The following is an 8,742-nucleotide window of genomic DNA, read 5'->3' as shown; positions in this document are numbered from 1 at the left end:
TGGGTATGGAGTCCACTATCACCCACAGGATGGGTATGGGGGTCCACTATCACCCACAGGATGGGTATGGGGTCCACTATCACCCACAGGATGGGTATGGGGTCCACTATCACCCACAGGATGGGTATGGGGTGCATAATAAGTGGAAAACAATATTCCTTCTTAAATCAGGTCTACAAAGACACAAAGGATCATAAACAAAGTCCAATTCCCATTTATTTACTTATATCTGAGAACATCCACTGTATTACAACTCAGTAAATAATGAATAACAAATCCATACTTGAAGCAAACCGAATGAGTTATTTAAAAAGCCCTTTTGGAGTCACACAATATCATTAAACCACCACTAAGTTGAATGTACTCAGTGGCCAGATAACTACCTAATTGGATCAGTTTGTGTTGTGCTTTCCTAGTCGTTCAGTCTCTGCAGACTACACATGACCATTTCCCTCGCTCTATATAACTGGTAATTGCTAAGTACACTCGCACAGTGTTGTCAACACAGCCACGGTTCCTGTTGCACAAGTACTTAGTGGATATATATTAAACCCACCATGAAGAGTGCAGGAGGTAGGTGTCATCATCTGGTATGAAGGTACCTGTAGACACGTCCATGGGGCAGACAGAAGCACCATTTACACATGGGGTGGGGTCCGCTGCCTTCCGTCGCTGGTTGGGGGGGTCACTGCGAGTGCTGGTTGGGGGGTTGAGCCGTCGCCTGTGCATCCTTCTGGCCAGATGAGGTCAGGATAGAGGCGTTGAAGGCTCTCTCCACTCCCTCCGACCTTCACCTCCCGCATGTTAACAGCTACGGAAGGGACACTTAGCTCGGAGGAAAGTGTGAGACGCATGTGAAGAACTACACGCTGCTGGAAAATTATATAATTGGCAGCCGGAAAAAAACGTATCTTCTAGGACTATTATTATTAATATCTTTCTTGACAAAAATTAGTTACAGTTTTGCCTAATCTGAGGATTTCGATTAAGTCTTATTAAAGTGAGGATAATGCTGGTATTCACTGTCACGCAGGACAGAGGGTCATACATAAGACAATAGGTCTAAACTGTAGGCTGAAGCACATATATATCATGGGTTACAATCAATGTTTTAATGTATGGATATGTGAAAACAACTTTCTACTGTGCACTGCCACACAAGGGCAGGGATGGGTTCATAAGTGATGCAGCTTAGAAGTAATATAAATAAAATTGTTCTTCATTCTTTAAACTAGACAAGCAAATTTTGGATAAATTGTTAGGATGTCGTCCAGAACACCTGAGTCAATAAAATAGTTACACAGTTGGTGGTACAAGAGGCCAGGAGGTCTAAAGTCCTTTACGGTTTCACATTCATCAATATAGTGTTCTAGTGAATGCATTAAAGGTTTATCACAGAGTTTACAATCTGAATATTCTGGTAGTGGCTCAGCCTCACTAACCTGCCAGATGTGTCTATAGCCAAGGCGAATTCGCGCAATGACTACATCACATTGTCTGGTCCGATTACTGTGCTGACCATACAAATACCTATTATTACAGAACTTGTCATAACTTTTAATACTGCAGCTTTCAGGTCTCTGGGCATTTCTTAGTTCTTCTAAATCTGAATTAATTTCTTTTATTTGTATGTTTCTAATAATTGCATTAGATAGTCCAAAGTCATAATCAATGTTTTCTTTCCTGCAAGCCTCATTGGCCAATCGATCTACAAAGTCATGTTTTCCAACTCCAACATGGGATGGGATCCACACAAATTTTATACAATAGTTATTATCATTGGCAAAAATTACATTCCATATAACATTACAAGCTACTTCAGACATACATTGTGATGGGTTATATAAGAACTGCAGAGCACTGTTAGTCACAGAATATCCCTCTACGTCTTATAGGAGGATCGAAAACAGGCAAGAGAAACCTCTGTATAGGGATCTCTTTACATTTAAATGGAGTTAAATGCACTTTATTAGAATTAATGAAACCCTTTTGTGAAGTACACAGTATATGATTCTGAATATTCCAGCATTTACTGATTTATTTATATACAAGATGGTACAGTGGGTTTGTGAGAGAACATAGCAGTAGTGTTCTTACGTTCTTACAAAGCCACTAACAATAACAGCGTTAATTAATAACTTAGCAAAAAAAGGCTGAGGAAATTATAATCACATTGGCCCGATCCACAACTTGGAACAAACAGGAATTTCCTCTTGCTTCGGCAAGACCTCCAAGGGATTTTCGACAGATAATCTACGAGGTCTAGAGGCGACCCAAGTACATCCATTTTGTAGGTCTGTAAGTTGCTGAAGAACATCGTGTATCTCTAATGAATCCTGAAGAACATTTCGTAGGTCTGTGGGTTGCTGAAGAACATCGTGTATCTCTTTGGGATCCTGAAAAACATTTTCTAGGTCTGTGGGTTGCTGAAGAACATTATGTATCTCTATTGGGTCCTGAAGAACAGTTTTAGGTCTGTGGGTTGCTTAAGAACATCGTGTATCTCTGTGTGATCCTAAGAACATTTTGTAGGTCTAAGGTTTGCCGAAGAACATCATGCATGTCTATGGAGAACCTGAAGTAAGGTTATGTAAGCGCTGTCGAAGATCATTCTGTAGGCCTAAGAGCTGCGAAGAACATTGTGTAAAGGGCTAAGGGCTGCCGAAGAATATCCAATAGGAGGTCAAGGGGCTGATGAAGGACATTCTCTAAGGAGAAAGAACTTTAAGGGCTTCAGAAGAATATCTTTTTAACAGTAATCTAAAGGCTGGCGAGTGGGACTCCTTGCACAAGATCTAGGCGCCTCCGTAGGTCATCCTGCAGTTGGAGCAGCGCCGCTCCTGCATCAGGAAGCAACATACGAGGCCTATGGGGAAGAAGAAGATTCCTAGGCAGATTCCGCAGCAGGTGAACTCGTTCTGTAGCACCCCGGCCTGGAACGGAGGAAGGGATATTCATTCCAGTGTTCTCTTGCTGTTAATGTTACGTATATTTGCGTATATTACATGTATTTAATTATCGCATGTTACACATTCATCTTCTTCTCTTGTCATATGTTTGTCACTATCTCTTTATTCCCCCCCCCCCCCTCATTTTACCTATACATATGTTTATCTACACACACCTATGCATCCATTTAATTATCCATTCATTTATTCATCTATTTCTTCACTTCTCCATTCATTCATCCAACTATCCATGCATGAATTTATTCATTCATTAACCCATCAATCAATCAGGAATCTGACATTCCAAAACGAAATAAATAAACGTCTCAGTAAACAAATAGATGACATGAAGGATAAACAGCAAATAGAAACCAAAGTTCACAACACTGACAAACAAACACACCACCACCACCCCCTTTTCGTTCACCACCACCACCACCACCACCACCACCTCCGCCACCACCACCACCACCTCCGCCACCACCACCACCACCTCCGCCACCACCACCACCACCACCACCACCTCCGCCACCACCACCACCACCACCACCACCTCCGCCACCACCACCACCACCACCACCACCACCTCCGCCACCACCACCACCACCACCACATGCAGGTAGTGGTGGTGTGTTTGGTGAGGTCTTGCCACACCTCACAACATGCAGGTAGATGGTACCAAACCTCACAACATGCAGGTGAATGGTACCAAACCTCACAACATGCAGGTAGATGGTACCAAACCGCACAACATGCAGGTAGATGGTACCAAACCTCACAACATGCAGGTAGATGGTACCAAACCGCACAACATGCAGGTAGATGGTACCAAACCTCACAACATGCAGGTAGATATCCTCACTTGACACTGACTCTCCACACAACCTCACTGGACGTTGCGTCTACACTGCTCACCCGGCAGGCGGGGCAGCTGGTGCCCATGATGATGATGGGCTGTGTGACCACCTGTGGCTGCACGGTCACCACCTGTGGCTGGGGGTACCCCATACCCTCCCCTCCCCGGTGGCCCCCTCCATGGTGGCCGCCTCCGTGCTGGTCGACGCCGCTGTATGGTGGAGGAGGCTCTGTGTGCCCAAGATGGGATACATAGGGAATAGACATTAGAAGCATCCTCACCTGACTGAATTAATTAATTCACTTAATTTAAAAAATTTATTCTCCGCCAAACTCTACCTTTAAATCACAATGAAATCACAAGAAAGCGATATATCTATGATAATACATTGAAGTCATACAATGGGATCGAGTCCCCGGACTCCTCCAGTAGGTAGTGGGGTAGGGGGGGGCATGAGTAGTTCAGGGATGCGGGTTCGATCCCACCGTACAGCTTCAACATATTATAATAATCTTAAAGTTTACCTGATTGCTTGTAGTCAGCCATGACAGTGTGAGGAAGAGTCCGCCGGACACAGCCTGTGAGAGAGGAACAACAATACAGCTCAGTAATGTATCAGAGAGGATTAATTGATTGATGAAAAGCACGGGCATGAATAGCCCGTAATATCAGAGATGACACTTGCTGCAATTTTGTAACTTTTTTGTTATTCATGTGCGGTGCAGAAAGCGACGACTTTTGACTTCCCTTTTTCCCTTCCCATAGGCCATAGTAAGCCTTACCCCTGCTAGTTTTTCCCTGAAACACGACCCACCTGGAATTAAGGATTGGTGCCCAGTCAATCCCCCCCACCACACTTCCATTTTGAGGCACAGGAGGAGTGTGTTTTACCACTGAGCCATCATGACTTAACACGCAACAGTACCCTTGAGGGAGGCGGGTGCTTAGATGCTCAACTGTTTGGGTGTGAATAATCTTAATTTTAATATGTTCAAAACCTGGGGCCAGATTCACGAAGGAGTTAGGCAAGCACTTACGAACCTGTACATCTTTTCTCAATCTTTAGCGGCTTTGTTTACAACTATTAAACAGTTAATGAGCTCTGAAGCACCAGGAGGCTGTTTATAACAATAACAGCAGTTGATTGGCAAGTTTTCATGCTTGTAAACTTGTTAATAAATGTAATCAAAGCCGTCAAAGATTGAGGAAAGATGTACACGTTCGTAAGTACTTGCGTAATTGCTTCGTGAATCTGGCCCCCAGGAATTAAGTTAGACTCTCGAGACATAAGTTAGACTACGAGACACGACAGTTACAACCTACGAGACAACACTATACTTAGGCTCGTTAAAATAAAACTCATAAAAAAGGTTAGAGAAGCATGGTCTTTGAAGGGTAATCGTAAGTTGGATTATGTCAAGATTATTTCAAACGAAAGTTACATTGAAATTCAGTTAAGTTTGGATTCAGGAAAGACCTGGGTAAATACTGGTTTGGAAATAAGATTGTTGATTTATTGAACAAATTACCGGGTCATATAACAGACGTAGGCTCGATGGATTGTTTCAAGCGCAGGTCAGACATATATATGAATGAGTTTGGGTGGATATATATATAGGAACTGCCTCGTATGACCACTACACCTTCTGCAGTTTCTTTTATTCTTATATTGTTGTTTTGTTCTGTTATAAATTAGATTAAGACATAGTACAATTATAACTCAACCTTTCACAAACATAACAATTATAACTCCGACTCAAGCAGACATGAAAGTTATAATTCAGACTCAAGCAGACATGAGAGTTATAACTCAGATTCAAGCAGACATGAGAGTTATAACTCAGACTAACAGACGTGACAGTTATACCTCTACACACTAAGATCTTAGTAAAAATAAATCCTAAAACACATGGAAGGACGCAGATCAAAATAATATTGCAATACAAAGTGTTTTAACCAAAGGTTCGCGTGATCGTAAGTGATCTTGAAGTTATCTTGAAACACCAACACGAATAGTGACCCGAATTATCTTCAGTTACTAATAAATGATTCAAACTTACCTAAAATGAACAGGACTTAAATGGGCCGCAGCAGAATTCCATCGGTGAAATTCGTGGCCTTATCACAGATGTCAGAAGCTCTGGTTGATTTTTTTAGGAATAGATAGTGTCGTGGACTAGATCGTAACTATCCTAGAACTGTCGTGATTAGATATCTGATTTCATGAGTTGGGTATAGAACCTGAGAAACGTATGTATTCCTCATAGCTGCTGTATAAACCCAACCCGACCTAAACTAACCAAATATAATCTAACCTACCCAACCCAACCTAACCTAATCTAATCTAACCTAATGGTTTTCATATATTTGTTTAAGTAATGCACTGTTCAGTAATCAACAACGGTTCCCACTGGCCACTGTATAATTCACTCACTGGATAATATACTTTATTCGTCGAGCAATGTACTTCACTCACTGGACATAATGTACTTCACTCACTGGACATAATGTACTTCACTCACTGGACATAATGTACTTCACTCACTGGACATAATGTACTTCACTCACTGGACATAATGTACTTCACTCACTGGACATAATGTACTTCACTCACTGGACATAATGTACTTCACATTACTGGACAAATATACTTCACTCACTGGACATAATGTACTTCACATTACTGGACAAATATACTTCACTCACTGGACATAATGTACTTCACTCACTGGACATAATGTACTTCACTCACTGGACATAATGTACTTCACTCACTGGACATAATGTACTTCACTCACTGGACATAATGTACTTCACTCACTGGACATAATGTACTTCACTCACTGGACATAATGTACTTCACATTACTGGACAAATATACTTCACTCACTGGACATAATGTACTTCACATTACTGGACAAATATACTTCACTCACTGGACATAATGTACTTCACTCACTGGACATAATGTACTTCACATTACTGGACAAATATACTTCACTCTCTGGACATAATGTACTTCACTCTCTGGACATAATGTACTTCACATTACTGGACAAATATACTTCACTCTCTGGACATAATGTACTTCACATTACTGGACAAATATACTTTACTCACTGGAAGCTATTTCACGCACGGGAGACAATATACCTAATTCATTGGACTCAATATATTCGCCCTTGACTGGATGCAATGTACTACACACACTGGACAGTATCCTTCACACACTGGACACAATGTTCTTCACACACTGGAATAGTAACAGCTCACATATATCTACGTTGTATATGCATTGGACTCGATAGGCTAGGGAGGTTGCCTGGGTTTGTACATTTCTGGTTAGGTTAGGTTAGGTTGGTTTTTGAAGGCAGTGGGAAATCAAGAAATCAAGGCTGCCTCACGACATTCGAAAATGGCAAAGCCCTAAACATTTTGTTGTTGATTATTTATGTTTTGAACTGCAGCAAGCCCTCACGTTCTGTGTTTCTGTTGTTTTTGGCCCAAACACACATTATAATTTGAGGCTAGGTTAGGTTTAATTACGTTAGGCTATGTTAGGCTTGGCTAGGTTAGGTTTGGGTAGGTGTAAGTTGGGTTATGAGAAAATGCGTAGGACCCGTGAAGAAGATAACCATCTATGCTCTGGGTGTTCCCAGGCATACGTTCTTGACGACTAGACCACGACATTACTCTCTGTGTAGAGGTTAGGTTTTGTTAGATTAGGCTATGTTAGGTAAGCTAGGTGTAATTTTATTAGGCTAAATTTAATTAGATTAGGCTAGCTTCCCCCAGAAGCAGCACCAGCCAACACTGCCTCGACGCCACCAGTAACACCAAATTTTTATATTATCATATTTTAGGTACATGTGCATTTATGCAGCTGCCCCCTACACGGAATGAAGGAGCACATAGTGTGTCAAGAGCTAGACTCGCTACGGGATGCTAAAACATTCCCCATCTCACAAGATGGTTAGTCATACTGGGCCATGTTATCAGTATGGTCGGTGGTGACACACTTTGGACGCATTATGAGGATACCCTCAAGAACACGAGAGTTAATAAAGTTTAGATTGCAAAGCTTCAGGTACCTCATACCGCCAGGTCTGAAGGGTTTAATAACTGGATAGTCAGTAATGTAATGCGTGAAATCATGACTCAGTTCCTGCTCACAGAGTTTGCACCTGGAGTGCTCAGGATTGGGAGATTCGTCACCTGTAGCTACCTGTAACGGTAACCCAGCCTGATCGTGGCCATCACTATGTCACCAACACCACCAGTCAACACCTGACCGCCATACACACACCTCTTACCTTACACTTACCAGTAAAAACACTAAACGGGAAGCTGGCGCTGTAACCTGTCGCGCCTCTGCGCACGAGAGTCAATGTGTGGTTTTTGTCAACTAAACGCCCCCAGCGCCTCCCACCTTATCTGTCCCCAACTGCTCTATCACAGGCCGTATCGCGTCCCTGCCGTCATGTTTTATTGTGTGTGTGTGTGTGTGTGTGTGTGTGTGTGTTCTGTTTGACGATTGCAGTCCTTCGTGACGTCACGCACCCAACTTTGAGTCGTACTCATCCCCAACTAACATGGACTGCCAAGCCATGGCCACTTGGACAGGATGGTACAGTGAAGGTCTCGCTTCTTGCAGGTCGGGGTTCAATCCCCGACCGTCCAAGTGGTTGGGTACCATTTAGTGGACACACCCAGTGGTTGGACACATTTCCTTTCCTCCGTTCTATCATAAATCCTTAACCTCATATCCCTTCCAAATGCTACATAGTAGTACTGGCTTACCGCTTTGCCACTGACAACATCACGGAAGCCACTATGACAGCATCATTAAAGCCACTATGGCAGCATCATGGTAGCATTAGAAGAAAATAAAATTAAAATGTGACCACAGAATATGAGATAAAATGATAAAATGAGATC

General features: G+C 42.4%; 1 long non-coding RNA gene across 1 annotated transcript; it reads right to left on the bottom strand.

The window, feature by feature from the left end:
- Nucleotides 1–203: 203 nt before the first annotated feature.
- LOC123763844 (uncharacterized) lies at nt 204–8,281 on the bottom strand. Its single transcript, XR_011229444.1, has 4 exons — nt 8,129–8,281; nt 4,329–4,382; nt 3,864–4,033; nt 204–2,933 (listed from the first exon to the last, which is right to left on the bottom strand). It is a non-coding gene; the product is annotated as an uncharacterized lncRNA (long non-coding RNA).
- Nucleotides 8,282–8,742: the final 461 nt, after the last annotated feature.

The sequence above is a fragment of the Procambarus clarkii genome, chromosome 23 (genome assembly GCF_040958095.1).
Source record: "Procambarus clarkii isolate CNS0578487 chromosome 23, FALCON_Pclarkii_2.0, whole genome shotgun sequence".
Taxonomy (NCBI): domain Eukaryota; kingdom Metazoa; phylum Arthropoda; class Malacostraca; order Decapoda; family Cambaridae; genus Procambarus; species Procambarus clarkii.
The sequence above is the reverse complement of the archived record's forward strand: the minus strand, read 5'-3'. Positions and strand labels throughout refer to the sequence as shown.